The sequence below is a fragment of the Myotis yumanensis genome, unplaced genomic scaffold, assembly GCF_028538775.1.
Source record: "Myotis yumanensis isolate MYYU_CA2020_CCGP unplaced genomic scaffold, mMyoYum1.0.hap1 SCAF_4, whole genome shotgun sequence".
NCBI classification, from domain to species: Eukaryota; Metazoa; Chordata; class Mammalia; order Chiroptera; family Vespertilionidae; genus Myotis; species Myotis yumanensis.
In genome coordinates this window covers 29550421-29567210 of record NW_027223755.1, presented here as the reverse complement: position 1 = coordinate 29567210, position 16790 = coordinate 29550421, and the positions used below count along the sequence as shown (strand labels likewise).

Here is a 16790-nt window from a genome sequence, read left to right as displayed (position 1 = left end):
TTGAAAATCAGTTCTCAGTCTTACGCACGTATAATATGGTATAACTGGTTCAGATGCCTACAAAGCCCTTGCATAATTCAAAACAAGTTTGAGAAAATTGGGGGTAAAATTTTTCCCCTAGAAAAGCATAGTAACAGAAAAGAATTTTTTTTAATTTATTGGGGAGATATTGGCTAATAACATTATATAAGTTTCTAGTATACAATTCCATAATACATCATCTCTATATTGCATTATGTGCTCACCACCGAAGTCTAGTCTCCCTTCATCACCATATATTTGACGCACTTTACCCTCTTCACCTTCCCCCCACCCTAAAAACGAATTTTTAAAAATCATGATTGCATTGACTGTACCTTAGGGACAAACTCTTGATGTATTTAAAACTTCAGTTCACCAATAATTGAACCAATATTAGTCATCATTTTGTTAAATATTTACTCTATGCAGACCGTTTGCTAAGGGCTTTACAGGTAATGCTTTTTTTATATTCAGAAGAACCCTATAAAAGCTATCAAACTTTACAAATAAGAAACCTGAGACTAAAGAGATTAAGTAACTTGACCAGTTGTCACATTGCTTAGAAGTAGCAGAGCTAGAATTGGAACCCAAGTTTTTGCATACTTAAAATTTTAGCTCTTAACACCACACTGGAATGAACTTTAGTTTGTAATCAAATGTTTTTATATTGGTAGCAATTCCAGCAAGAATAAAAAGTGTTCCATGTTATATATGTTGTAGATTAGTACTTTGGGAAACATTATTGCTTTGAATTATGGTATCTTTTATAAGATATTGAAATGCTACATTCTAGAGAAGACCGTGCAGCAGTAAGAAATATATGGTTTTTGCTTTTACTTGTGTCAATCATGCTATCTTGTTTGAGCTTTTCAAGAGGGGAGTGACGCAGTGGAGATAAACCGGCAGATTACTTGGTATGTGTTATCCTGAAATCTGAGTTATTTGACATTTTTAAGGCTAAGCATTGGTTGAGCTCTGTGAACATAAATTGGCAAGAAAAAGTAATACCATCTGCTCAATAGCAACTCTTTGCTTTTAGCAAAAAACATTTGTTTCAACTTGAGAGTTATAATCATATTATCAAACTTGCTAATTGCATGAACTGAATATAAATTGTCAGGCTCATAAAGGTGTATATTTATGGTCACCAGGAGCTCCTCAATTTCCATATTTTTATTGTTGATGGAGTTAGCTTATTTTTTTTCTGTTTTTCTTGCTGCCATTGGAGACTTCAAACAGTCTAACTAGTATTTTCTATAATTATGTAGCAATATTCTCAAACCAATAGCTTATACAGAGTGCAAATCAGGGACTTTTTAAATTCGATTTTTAAAATATTTTTTATCTAGACTTCAACTCCAATGTTTTCTTAATGGGAATAAGTTTCTCTTTATTTGCCAAGAGGCTCCACTTACAGCTGGAGAAATGTGTTGTTTTCCTACTTATAAATATCAGTATAAAGTATGTACTGTGCAAAATATAAATTACTGATGTAAAAATGGCCATTTTGGCTTACCAGGGGATTCTGTTTAATTAACGTAAGGGAGCTATGGTGTTCTTGTGTCTCTTTGGCCTTCCTTCTGGTTTATTCCAAGAATTCTCAGGTGGTTGCTCAAGAGCTCCAAAGTAAAGCACAATTATTGAAAGTGCTCTCTAGAAGGATCTTCCAGCCTCAGAAAATAGGAAAGTGGAGAAATAAATTACCTCATTAGTATAGAATGACATTTTAGGTTAAATCACATAGAAAAATAATATTGGTCTTTTAAAATTTCAATACAAACAGATATTTATAACCTTAAAATATGGATAAAAATAAATAGGTTGTGAAAATATTTAGAAAAATTAAAGTAGTATTTTAAGAGATTAACACTTGTTTCCCTGTTGTTAATCTTAGAAAAATGGTGAGAAACTTTGGTATGCTCTATATTTGTAGGAAGTAATAATAGATTTTGAAACCATGCCATATTATAGAAAGTCTTTTCTACTTATGTACCTGATTCCAAACAAGCAAATGTTTGAAGAAAATCTGATTTTTTTTCATTTATCAGAAATGTAACCCTGGCCAGTGTTGCTAGGTGGTTAGAGCATTGGCCCAGGCATGGAAGGGTCACAAGTTAGATTCCTAGTCAAGGGCACAGTACCTGAGTTGCAGGTTCAATCCTGGCCTGGTCCAGGAGCCTACAGAGGCAACCAATTGATGTGTTTCTCTCACATCAGTGTTCTCCCTTCCCTTCCCTTCCCTTCCCTTCCCTTCCCTTCCCTTCCCTTCCCTTCCCTTCCCTTCCCTTCCCTTCCCTTCCCTCCTCTTCCCCTCCCCTCCCATCTTCCCTTCCTTCATCCCTCCCTCTTTCTCCCTTCCTTCCTGCCTTCTACTCTCTAAAAAAATCAATGGAGAAAAAAATCCTCGGGTAAGAATTAACACAACAAAACACACACAAAATAATGCAGTATATTAGTGTGCACTCTGGACTGTGCCCTTCTTGGAGCAGCCCATACCCTTCTCTTAGGCACAGACTTAAAAAAAAAAAAAAAAACTCTGGAGACCCCCAGGGACATTTAACAAGGGGAACAGTGAGCCATAAAACCCCTGAACCTATCTCCATGCCCCCTTTCTCTAACTTTTCTAGAAAGCTGAAGCAGCCCTACTTAGCTCTCTCCTGTTGCTTCTTCTATCCTAAGCCCTACCATGTTTCACTGTCCCCAGCTTTAATATATGTACTCTCGAAATAAATTTTTAAAATGCAGTATATTAATAAAGATCTATTTACTTGATTGACAAAATAAACATGATTTGACAGAGTGAATTTTATTTGCAACAATTGTGCATACCAATAACTTGGAAGTTAAAAACTGATGGACTCTCATAAGGCATCAAGGTGACTAAAGAATAGATTTGTGTAATCTCAAATACTGAATAATAAGCATACCCACTATTTAAAAGAGTAAACTAAAATGGAAAAAGAAATAAAAGTTGAAAAGGGAGAGGTTCTAAATAATCTAATCCAAAATGTAATGACTTTTTCAAAAGAATAAATTTGATAATTTAAACTAAGCCAAAATAAGAATAGTCATAAATTGCATATGATGTATTCTTTTCCATCTTATTTTCCCCATTAGGTGGTTCCTGTTTATAGATATTATTCCATGTCATTTCTCCCATCCTATGCCCATGGTAGACAGACATAATTAAGATAATGTGCTTTATCTGTAGACCTCAGACCTCACATCAAAGGAACCTCTAGGAATAGATTAGAATGGAATCCTAATTGTGTCCCCTAGATCTTCTGATCAGTTCTTTTCATACTTGCTCTTAGGAAAGTAGTCTGTATCTGTAGTGAGAAGTAAGGAACTGTGTGATTAAAATAATTCTCTAAAAGAAGTCAGGCATCATGTCTTAGTCCTGGTTCTTTCATTAAGAATGGAATCTTGACAACTTATAACTTCTCTAGGACTGATTTCAAATCTGTAAAATTGAGTAGATTAGGCTGGACTCTCTGTAAAATCCTTTCCAGTTTCTATTTTTTATTCTATACCTTCAGCAACCCCCATAGGTTTTTCACCATTCCCTAAAAAAATCTGCAACACTTTGCACATTGTCTTTTTTCAGCCTGGGATGCCTTTGTCACCTTTGCAACCTAACAAAACCACCATTCATCATTCAAGATCCACCTCAAATGGTAGCTCATTAACTCTGAAGTCTTCCCCAATTCCTCCTAACTCACAGGCCAAGTGAGTTGTTCTCAGCGTTGTGTCTCTGATATAGATCAGTTCTCATTGTTTTATGGTTATTTCTGAATCTGTTTTCTCCAGAAAACCCTGTAAGGGACTCAGACCCTTGAAATTTGTACTCTCAGGGGGATGGTGCTTCACATAGATCAATTGTTCATTGGAAGTTTATGAATTAATACAAAGATCAATATCTGCCTGTCACAAGTCCAAAGCCTACTAATTGGAGGTTGTTCTTTATGTAATTCTAAATATATGTATCTTGGTAAGCTATTCAGAGTATGTTTCAACACATCTCCATCTAAGTATTTTGTGACTTGTGTACATTCTAAACCACAGGAACCACAGATAAGGCAGTAGGATTTGAAATCAATCATCCTATAGATATTGCAGGTCAGTGATAAATACACTAACAAAGAAAAAGGTCATGCAAATAAGTAAGGAAAGCACTAAGGTATCATGGTTAAATTGTCAGAGACATGTTCAGACAATTCACAAAAGAAGGTAAATAAATGAGTTAGAACATTAAAAAAACATTGCGACTTTTGGCTAATGATAGAGCTATTCGCACATTCATTGAACAGCTCTATCTTCAGAAAGCCATAAAATAAAAGTTTTAAAGCATAAAACACAATGGCAAAGAAAATGGGAAAGGGAAACCAACAACAGAATTCTGGAAGCTGGAAAACAAATGGAGGAGTGGTAACTGCCCTAGAGGACAGTTAAAGTTGAATTGGGGAAAGCCAAAAAAGTGACCCCATGACTAGTGCAAAACAGCCCAAAGACTCAAAAATCAGTACCTAAAAAAGTGGGATAAATATGAAAACTTTTAAGGAAGCTGTTAGACCCACAAATCCTATTTTATGTTCTGCAGAGCGGTGTGACTATCCCTCATTCACTCCAGCAAGACACTTGACATTTATTCTCTAAAGGGCATAAAACAGTCTGTAGACCAAGGGACAGCAGGTACAGTTGAAGACTGAGGTGCCATGCTGAAATAGACCACTTTTTTGAGGACATATCCAGGGAAATAGAGAAAAAAGATGGACAAATAGAAGACAGAAGTAAATGAGAAAATTAGAGGGCCAATTCAAAAAATCTAACATCCAAATAACAGAAATTCTGGAAGGAAAACTGTAGGAGGAAATAATTGATATATAATAATAATAATAATAATAATAATATACATATACATATATACAGCTTATTCTAAGGATCATCATCAGGTCATATACAAAGGATCAGAAATCAAAAGGACATCCGACTGGGGAAAAACTTAGATCAAAGATGAAAGTAAGACCTCCACCATATCTTCCATCCACTTCATTTTCTAGCCCCTGAAGCTGACTCAGTCCACAGAGACCTCAGGCCTTGACACTAGCCAAGAACCTACAGCTTTGCCAAAACCGGTTTGGCTCAGTGGATAGAGCGTCGGCCTGTGGACTGAAAGGTCCTGGGTTCAATTCCGGTCAAGAGCATGTACCTGGATTGCAGGCACATCCCCAGTAAGAGGTGTGCAGGAGGCGGCTGATCGATGTCTCTCATTGATGTTTCTAACTCTATCTCTCTCCCTTCCTCTGTGTAAAAAATCAGTAATATATATTTAAAATATATATATATATATATATATATATATATATATATATATATATGTAAAGAACCTACAGCTTCAAAGCTCCCCTCAGCCCTGGGGGAACCAGGAGAACCCCAGATGAGGCTCTACCACCAGGGTGGAGATAGTGGTTGAAAAACTACAAGATGGTGCCTCTAGCAGGATCCTCCCTGGCGATGGCAAGATGTCCAGGTACAGTTCCAGCCACTTCACCCTGGTTGGGAAGCTGGGCTCTGGGAGAACTCTCAATAACATCCAGAAGGTCAGTAGGGGAATTTTTGACATCCTTTCTGGTAAAGAAGATCTGGACCACCTCCTGTGTAAGGACTGTACTGACAAGGTTTTGGAACAGCTGGACACTCAACTCCCTGTCTCAGAATCTGAGAGTCAGAGCTACAGATGCTATTTGGAGAGTAGCAGGAGAATAAGTGAGGACGAGAGGGAGACACTGCACGAGTTACTGAAGGACGTGGAGCTGGAGGAAGAGAGGCTGGTCCAGGAGCTGAAGGAAGTGAAGAAGAACTGAGAAAGGTCAGCTGTGGCCCTGGAGGCAGCCTAGGCAGAGACTGAGATGCAGGACCAGCAGGAAAGGCAGGATCACAGGAACTTCAGTAAACTGCAATGGCAACAGTAGGAACTGCATGACGAACTGAGAAGCATGGAGACCTGGCTGGGGTATGCCCCGACGCAGCTAGCTTGGCTAGAGAAAATTAACGCCTTCAGTTCAACGTTTGAGATTCGCCAAGATGGCCCCTTGGCTGTCATCAATGACTTCAGATTGGGCTGCCTCCCCACTGTCCCCATGTGCTGGAATGAGATGAACTCAGCCTGGGGGCAGACAGCATTGCCGCTCCTGGCCCTGTCTAACATAGTTGGTCAGGAATTTCAGAGGTATTGACTCATCCCCTGGGGAAACCACTCCTATCTGAAGTCTTTAACAGAAGGCCCCACTGAACTACCCTTGTTCTGTACCAGGGGGCCAAGGGCTCTCTTGTCTAACAAGTTTGACCAGGCGATGATGGCTTTCTTGGACTGCATGAAGTTCAAGGAAGAAACAGAGAAAGGCAAACCAGGTCTCTGCATGCCCTAAGGATCCCTGTGGAGAAAGGCCTGATAGAAGAGCTTGGAGCCAGTGGTGAATTCTATTCCATCAGAACCCACTTGAACACGGAGGAGCAGTGGACAAAGGCACTCAAGCTTATGCTTACAAATCTTAAGTGGAGTCTCGCTTGGGTCTGCTTAAGGTATTGTCAAAAATAACTTTTTTTTCTATGTGGGAGAGGGATAGTTTTTTACTTTAAAATATTTTACTTGTGAAAATTTTATCAGATCAACTGTAAAGCTGAAGAATATAACAGGTTTATAATTTTAATAATAAACAACCACACAGATATTAATTTAAGAGGAATGAAAGATTGCCCAGAGCAAACCAAAGCCATTGCTGACTTCCCCAGCACAACTTTGGCTCCCTTGTACCTTCTCTTTCCTTCTTCACCACCTGGACAAGCAAATTCAAAATGACAGCAAAGATTAAATTACAAGGGGATGGGATGAAAGGTTGTAGAGGAAAAGAACTAAAGGTGGAGAGGAGAGGAGAGGAGTAGGAAAGAGAAAGGTGGAGATCTTCAATGTTTTTATGAGAAAATAAAAGTAATTGGCCACTGGTGTATGTAGTAGAACTTCGGGAGGGGGAATATTCTAAGATTTTTAAGTTTTTGCTGTGATGTATAAAGTCTACCCCCTCCCTCTCCATCTCTGAGAAATTCTAAATAAATTTCTACATAGTCTTCAATGAAAATATCAAAAGGGCATCAGACTTCTTAAGATTCACATTGAAAACAATGGAGCAGTGCCTTTTAAATTTTGAAGGAAAATGATTCTCAACCAAGAATTATATACTCAGCCAAACTATTCATCAGGAGTGAGCACAGAATAAAGACACTTTCAAAGATACATAGCCTCAAAAAATTTGCCTCTGATGCATACTTACTCAGGAAGCTACCGGAAATATGCTCAACAAAACAAGGGAGTAAACATCCCAAAGTGACAGCTGTGCAACAAACCGAGGGAATGACCAATCCAGATTAGAAGAGGCTCTAGGGAGATATTTATTCAAGAAAATGAATTTGATAAAATTCTTAATGTATTTAACCCATACTTAAAGGAGACTTTGCAGGTGGGGCCACGTTTGAGATAGAATTAATTTTACGAGTATGTAGAAACCCAAGGAAATAAATAAAGAAACACAAGACAAGAATTTTCAACTATAAGGAAAGCAATCATGGCTCAATGGTTGAGTGTTGACCTTTGAACCAGGAGGTCACGGTTCAATTCCCAATCAGAGCATATGCCCAGGCTGCGGGCTGGATCCCCAATGTAGGGCATGCAGGTAGAAGCTGATCAATGTTTCTCTCTCATCATTAATGTTTCTACCTCTCTCTCCCTTTCTCTTCCTCTCTGAAATCAATAAAAATATAATAAATAAATAAATACAACATCTTGTTAAGAAAATAAGAAGTAGTTGACATATGTTACATAGTGTGGCTGCTTACAATGTTTCTTTAGTCCTACTAATATAAACACAATAACTCTAAATTACAACATATATTTGAAGGACTGAAGATAGTAGGTGTGAATGGATCAGGAGCTAAATTGTCATCTCCTGCAACAATCAATGCCTAAAACTAAAACATTAGAAAGTAGCAATGCAAGTATGTCATTTAGAGATACAGAATAATATAGCAAATACATCAGCCAAAAGATATGAAAGTGGCTACCTCTGGGGAATGGAAGATATGAATATGTATATAGAGTAGGAGATTTTTAAGAAATCTTTGTAGTGCTATTAAATTCTATATGTCCCTATATAATTTTGCTAAAAAGAAAATTTAAACTTAAAAATTGATCACTCTTACTTGTAATAAGACATGCAAATTAATTAAAACAAAATAAATAATATATTTGCAGTTTTTACATATTTATAATATTTCATTATGTGTTGATGAGAATATCACATGAATTTTTATTCTCAAAAAGTACTTCTAAAAGTGAAAATTTGTATAATATTTCTAAAAAACAATTTGGCAGTACACATCAAGAGACAAAATATCCTATTCCCTTTGACCTAGTAATCCCCCTTTTGTAAATCTCTCTTAGAGATCTACTAAGGAAAAAAATAAGATTGGACAGAAATACATCAAAATGTTCACAGTGGTTATCTCTGAATGATAGAATTATAGGTGATAAGATTACAGATTTTTTTCTATTTTTCCTTCTTGTGCTCCTCTGCAGTTTTTCCAAGTAATCTATAATTTAAAAAAAAAAAAGGCTACTTTTATACTCAGAAATTATATTAGTAAACATTTTTAATTTTTACAAACCTTGAGCTTCATAATAGTTATTTATGGAGACAACCAGACCTGACTCACAGCGCCAAGATTGGAACCTGGATGAAGGCTAGCATGGCCATCTGGAAGTGTGAGTCATTCGAGTGCCATGGGCGAGAGGCTCCGTGCAAGTATTAGCTGTGTTGACAGTGACTGCTGTTTTCATCGTTGCTCAGGAATCTCCTAGGGAAAAAAAAGGAGAGGGCTTCCCCGTTGGATGAAAAAACAACTCCCTGGAACCAGATTCACAAATACAATGTCTGATAAGGAATGGATTTTTATTAAGGTCGAAAATAATGGTTAAGATGATGGTAGGAGCATCACTGAAATATCCTTAGACCAATTTTTAATCCTTTAATTGCCCTTTCTGAGCCTGCTGGAGCATTCAGGGTCTCACATGAAACATGTTTGCTGTTCACTGATCTGTCTTTTTGTCCAATGCTGTGAAATCTGTTCATCTTGATTTACCAACTCTCCTAACACTGAGTTATTATAAAAGAGGTATGTTTTCAGGAGAATGGAGAAAGAAGGACTTGAACTGATTTTTAGAATGCTTGCCTTGGTTTATCAGTTAAAGGAAGAAACAGAAAGTCAGATCATTTAGGTAACATTATGTTTCAACTACACAGATTTATTCGCCATTCCTCCAGGAAACCACTTTAATTCTGGCCACTTGAATTCGCACAGGTTGTTCTTTCTCCCTCAAACACCCTAACAAACTTTTTCTGTCTGATAAACTCTACTTGCTCTTCCAGACTAAGTTGAAATGTTCCCTCCAGTGTGAAACCTCCCATGATATTCTAATTAATAAACAAACTAACAAATGCATAAAAAAATGAATGAAGAAGAAGGACTGAGATCCAGCTCCTAGCAAAATAATACTTTTTTTAAAAAGCTTTCATTGTTTCCATTGTCTGAATAGACAGTGATTTCTTAAGCTCATGTGAGATATACTACCAATATCAACAATTATGCTAACCCAAATGAAATCTATACCCTAAGGCAGTGATGGCGAACCTATGACACGCGTGTCAGAGGTGACACGTGAACTCATTTTTTTGGTTGATTTTTCTTTGTTAAATGGCATTTAAATATATAAAATAAATATCAAAAATATAAACCTGGCGCTAAACCATTCGTAGACGACCTGCTTCTGGGTCGGGGTTTCATACGTAGCAGAGCAGCTCCCTCGCTGCAATCTATTGAAAGTCAGCCCTCGATACAAGGGTTTATAAATAAATAAATAAATAAGTAAGTAAGTAAGTAAATAAATAAATAAATAAATAAATAATTTTATATATATATATCTTTGTTTTACTATGGTTGCAAATATCAAAAAATTTCTATATGTGACACGGCACCAGAGTTAAGTTAGGGTTTTTCAAAATGCTGACACGCTGAGCTCAAAAGGTTTGCCATCACTTCCCTAAGGGAAACTGAGCATGCTGGTAGTATGTGTTAGGGGCAAGTTTTACTTTTCTTATGAACAAAGATACTGAGATTTCAGAATACTCATCTATAGAGCTGTTGGATTTTGTATTTTATCACCTTTTCTTAAAATCTAGAGCTCGAGTAGGCAGTTTAAACTCTGGGTCTCAAGCCAGTGGGGTTCATGTTTTGTCACTATAGGGTCTACAATAGAACTTTGTTCCTTTGCTCTTATGAAATTTTCATGAATGTTGAGTTACTAAAAAATGACCACAATATCTCAAATGTCTCAAATAATCAAATGTCTCAGTTGGTTGGAGTGTTATCCTGTACACCAAAAGGTTGTGGGTTCGATTCCTGCTCATGGCACATGCCTAGGTTGTGTGTTTGATCCCCAATTGGGGCACATACAGGAGGTAACTGATGTTCCCCTCTCACACCAGTGGGGGGAGGGAATGAGCGGGGGGAGGGGGGCGCGGCAAAGGGGGGAAAAGGACACATATGTAATACCTTAATCAATAAAGAAAGGAAAAAAATGAAAAACCCACTTATCCTCAATTGAGGATTTTAAAAAAAGAGTAACATAAAAAGATTGCATATATTACAAGGTGCTTAGCCTGTAAATAATTCTAATGTAATTAGAGTAAATTCATAAATGTGCTTATTGGGACATCTATAATAGAGTCAACAATAAAAATAAAAATACATAAAAGAGAAGAGTTGACATCTTTGTGGAACCATTTCCTATCATACTTTTTAATAATTTATATAATTATAAAAAATAATAAATGAGTTTATTTGATAAGTTTTAAAAATCTTAAAGTCTAAAAATAGTGTGCTTTTCATGTACTTTCTTCCTTTATTAAAACATTAAAGCCCCTGAGAAATAAGATGTAGCAGAAGGTATTAAATTACTTCTTCTGTAACAGCACAGTCCCACATCAGCTTTTAAATACAAAAGAAGAGGCAAAGGGATGATAGCACTGACTTCAGTTCTAACCCAAGTAAGGCAGTAAATGGAATGAAATCAGTTTTTCCTCTAATCTTATGTGGGGGAAAAACTGTCATATGGCAAACCCATATGAAACCAATCTGTTTGGTTTATTCATCCCTGCAGTGACATTCAGACTCCAGAAACTATATCAGAAACCTAGTCAATATTTCAATGCCAACATACAGACTAGAAATGTGATAGAGTAGGTGATAACTTACTGCATTTAAAAAAGAAAAAAACAAAACAAAACTGTATTGATTGGGACAGGGTGTTGATCACATATCTTTTCATATCACTTCAGAAACTTATGCTTATTTTCTACTTTCAACTTACTCTCCATAAAGGCATATTTTCTCTCCTATTCTCCATAGAATGAAAAAGAAAAAGAAGAATCAGTATCTTAAAAATAAAAATCTATCCATGCTCCCCACCACTTGAGGACATAACCAGCTTCCTTCACTAGTCATTTATCTTTATGATCCTCTCTTGCCCATCTCTCTAGCCTCATCCCACGCTGTTTGCCGCACAGGCACCCTCTGCTGTAACAAATGTACTGTGTCCCCACGACTTTGAACCTTTGTCCATGTTATTCTGTCTGGGACCCCTTCCCACCTATCCACTCCTTACCTTACTCCACTCTCGCTCTTCTTCTCTGCAGCTAATTCCTCCTGCGTTTGTATATATCAAGAATTTCCTCCTCCACGAAGCCCTCCCCCCCACCTCCAGACCAAATTAGATGCCACTGTTCAGTATGTGCCCTTATCACAGTGGTACACTAGGATTGTTAGCTTGTCTCGATTCATGACCAGATTGTGAGCTTCTTAAGAGCAGTATCTTGTCTATTGATCCTTGACTGTCCAGCATCTTATCCATTGTTTAGTATACACTATATGTTCAACAAATATTTGTGAAATGAATCAATGAATCAATGGCTTTTCATTAGTGGAGTTAATAGGGAATCTTAAAAACACATAGGAACAACATGTGGACAACTTTGCTTGAGGTAAAAGTACTTTGCCAGAGACCACCTTTGAAACTTCATCTAGTTGGGTCACTTTTGTATTCTTTATGAAATAGGAATATCAATTCTCAGATCCTATTAATGGAGGTCTAGTTACCAAGGAACAAAACAAATTAGTGTAAAATAGACTTTCTTAGAGTCCCAAATCATAGATCCTACAGATAATATTATGTTGAAATGTCTCATTAGCTTCTAAATATTGATATGAATGAAGTCATCTGATTAAAATAGCACTAGCCAAAGGAGGGAACAAGATTTCTAGGTTTTCAGTGTACTTCTTGACAAAATGTTTTATGGGTGTACAATCTCTTGACAACTTTCTGATCTAATTCCCAAGGAAATGTTAGATTTAAGATGTTTATTCTGCAACGGAAAGTTTGTGATCTTTTATTTTCATTACAAATGGGACAAGTAGACCACATTTATCATTTGTGGCCAGGGAATAAAAGGAGCCCTATGTGTAGAAAAAAAGCAGTCTCCAAAATATGAAAATCGGGTGTTGATGACCTTGAAGTCAGTGTGTAAGGCAAGCAAGCATAGAATCTACTCACTTTTCTTTCTTTAATGAAACTTACTCCCTTTCTATTATGAAAGCCGGGCAGCCTGTGGACATTTCTACAACTGAGTTGCTCCTTAGTCTTGGTAGTCAGGTTATTTTTGGAAGGATAAAAGAAAGCTAGTACCTAAAAAGAAAACTACGCATGGAGAGGGGATCATCACTAATGAATGTATTAACTCATGGTTTCTGATACTCTTGCTAAATACATTTTTTAAAAAGTTATTTGGTAAGCAAGTAAGAGCAGATGATTTATTGATATTTTAGAGGGAAGTAAAAAAAACTCTAGTTAAAAAGAGAACTAAACTGCCCAGCCAGTGTGGCTCAGTGGCTGCGCATCTACCTATGAACCAGGAGGTCATGATTCGATTCCCTTTCAGGGCACATGCCTGGGTTGCGGGCTCAATCCCCAGTCACATGCCTGGGTTGCGGGCTCAATCCCCAGTCAGGGGCATGCAGTCAGTAGCCTATCAATGATTCTCTCTCATTGATGTTTCTATCTCTTTCTCCCTCTCCCTTCCTCTCTGAAATCAATAAAAATATATATTTTTTAAAAAGACAACCAAGCTGAATTAACAAATCACCAAATTTTGTGGGATATTGAAAATTTACTGCCAGTAGTTTTATGGTTCATTGTGATAAAATACTGGCGCCTGGGTAGCCATAGGACCTGACAGCGACCTAACCTTAGGAGGGTCAGAGCTGGTGCTGCATGGATTCCTTTAAGAGCTGAGTAGTCCACCTCGCACAAAATGCACCAATTTGAGCGTGGCTAGGACTGTCTAATGGTAGCCCACAGGACTTACTTCAAAGAGTAACAAGAATGCAAATGTTACCTTGGCTAATAGGCCTACCAATTTGATTTTTGAAATAAGAAACATTTCTAATATATTTTAGCAAAATTTGATCTTATGAAGGGGACCTGAAATAGAGCATATTTGGGGACTTAAAGCTGGATTTTTTTTCCAGATTTTATCTCTCAGTCCCTCTCTTTCTCCTCCTTCCTTCCCTTCTTCCTTCTTCTCCCTCTCCCCTTCTCTCCTAGTGAAACCATAAATTTTTCTCATGTTTCTTTATTAATGACAACAACAATAAAACAGTTATTCTGGCCACAATCCAGGTCAGGTTTTTAATTTAAATACCCTTTTCCTTAGAGGTACCTTGGAATTAGATTCTTATTCCCTCGCCTTCCTTTTTGTATTTCTGAATGATATTCATTAGTTTAAAAGAAGGATTTCAGATTCATACTAAAAATTGATACTATACTATTCTCACTTTTTTCAACTTCCTTCTTTTGCATTCCCCATACTGCTGCCACCGCCAAGTAAACTGATTATCTCAAACTCTATCTTCTCTTTTATATTCTTAAGGCAATAATTGAAGTTGGCTTGCTCCAAGGCTGATACTCTGGGTGTCGAAATAACTTGAGGCATAGAATAGTTGGAGTCAATTTATTGGTTGTTTTGATTACATATGTCAGTTTTATAACCTGCCATGCATAATACAACACTCTCTAACCTAACTCTGGCCCTGGCCCTGCTCTTGGCCCGGGCCCATCTCAAAATGTGACTAGCACGATTACTGGTTGGTACTTCGACTCTTGTCTTCAAGTTTGGTCAGCTGAAGGAAAATTTGCAGAGGCATTTGCAATAAGGACATTTAATTAAGAGGAATATTATGTACAGCATTGATCCATAGTGTAGCTAATAAGTTCATCATGCTGTAAATTAAAAGAGATTTGTTAGTACATTGGCCCATAAGAGTGAGACCTGTATCAACAAGAATATTGAAAGAGGCAAAGCAGTGCAACTTTCTTCTCCATGGGCAGTGAACTAACTTGCCAAATCTGGACCATCGATCATAGTAATTGTGTGCAAAATAAATCGTACATCTTCCACAGTTCATTGTATTCATCAGCACTTTTGAAGTCAACCATGCAAAGTAGTCACTGTTGGCCACATTTTCAATTGTCTATGTGGTTTAGGCAGTATGCCTCAGCTGTCCTTAAAGTATGTGTTTTCAGATAGATGTACCCCACGGGCCAGTTTCAACCAAATTTGAAAGGACAAAAGGGCAGCCTTGTTTGTAAGGGAGGGCATTATAGTATGTCTTCAGAATTGTTGCCTTAAAAACCAAACCATTGTCTAAAAAGTCTCTTAGAATCACTTAGAGCTTGAATACGTGAATAGAAGACTGAATTTCTCAATTGTGTACGTGCTAGCACTCATTATGCAGGCCAAAAGGTACAGGGAAGTGCCACTTAAGTGTGCCTATCAGTGTATGAAGTGTGTGTACATGGGGAGGGCAGGAAAGAGTGCTCAAATATGAAATAATTTAATTGTGGTCCCTGTTTCAATTGCCTTTTTAAAAATATGTTTTCTTTGGAAATAATTTCAAACTCATGGAAGGCTTCATGAGCAGTACAAAGAACACATGCGTATTCCTCACCCTGATTCACCCATTGTCAACATTCTGCCTCAAGCGCTCTATTGCACCTTCTTTCTCTTTGTACACACACACACACACACACACACACACACACACACACTATTTTTATTCTCTGAACCACCTGAGAGAAAGCTGCACACGTCATGCATGGCCCTTCATCCTCCAATGAGTACCTCCCAAGAACAAGGACACTTTTCTGTATAACGACAATACAGTCTCAAACATCTGATGGCCTTTGAATATTTCAGCATGACTTATTTATACCTTTTCACCTCAAATTCTAATCCAGATACTGAAACTGCCAGAAAGAACAGCTCAACTATCTTTAAAAACAGACATCTTGCTAACATTTTAAAATTTACAAACATGTCATGTCACTATATGGCAAATGACTAAATGCTGACGTTAGGGAGAATAGATGATTTAATACAAATAAGATTTACCTTAATAAATCTTATCTGTTTCGTGATGCATCTTATCAATGGCATTATGGTTAGCTAGCATTATTTAAGACAGACAGAACATTTTGTCTGTATTTTTTATCCTGTTTTTCCTTTTATAATTAGACTAGAGGCCCAATGCACGAAATTCGTGGAAGGGGCTCAGCCCTCGCAGCCCCGGCTTCATCCGGAAGGTCGTCCGGAAGGACGTCTGGAAGGTCATTCAGCTGTCTGGTCTAATTAGCATAATATGCTTTTATTATTATAGATAACCCCAGATTTTGAAAGATTGAAGTAGTTTCTACTTAAACAGTGCCCTTACCTTGCTACCTAACAGTAGATAATAGAGAGGTGAAAGGGCACGGGAGGTGCTAAATGGGTTGAGTAGGATCAGGGGTCTTGTGGGTAATCATCCTTTCACTGAAATAGTGTCTCCCAAAAGAGTTCTTATAGCCAATTTTATTTACTAAAATTTTAATGCAGGTTTAAACTGCTATGAACAAATAGAACTGAGACTTATGCTTCATAATCTATACACTTAATTTTGGTAATCCTTTTCAGATAGTTCTAGATGCTCTAAACTAGCAATCTGTTTCTACAAAATATCCTCAAATTACAGTAAGCTGGCAACCAGTCATCCAGTATCTACAGTACAGCCTGGCATATGTGAACACACTCCTTTTTAACAACACTAAGCTATAGTCCTAGACCAAGGGAAATTGGAGTGTTACTGTTGGTCTTTGTATTAGTTGAGACTGTGTTTCACTGTGAATACAGAGATTTAAAATAGAAGTGGCTTAAAGAACATAGATGTTTATTCTCTATCATGTTAAGATCCGAAAGTAGATCTAGAGCTAATGTGGCAACACTGTTCCATAAAGTCTTCAAGAACCTATGCTCCTTTCATTTGGAAGCTATTAGATGTGCCCTTTATGCCTAAATTCAACTTGTGGCCCAATATGGCTGCTCCCACTCCATCCATCAACTTCATGTTCTAATCAGTAGAAAGGAATGAAGAAGGACAGATATGAGATGTATGACGGATGTCTTTTAATGAAAGCTCTTGAAACCTCCACGTAACACTTCTATTAATCCATTTACAAAAACATAGTTATGTGACAACATCTGGCTACATAGGAGTCTGAGAATTTTCTCTAG

At 37.3% G+C, this 16790-nt stretch overlaps 1 protein-coding gene and 1 pseudogene across 9 annotated transcripts in view; both read left to right on the top strand.

The window, feature by feature from the left end:
• Positions 1-6619, top strand: part of LOC139008370 (beclin-2-like) — a 32030-nt pseudogene extending 25411 nt beyond the window's left edge.
• Positions 1-16790, top strand: part of PDE4D (phosphodiesterase 4D) — a 1237087-nt gene that overhangs the window by 1158949 nt on the left and 61348 nt on the right. The window lies entirely within an intron of this gene.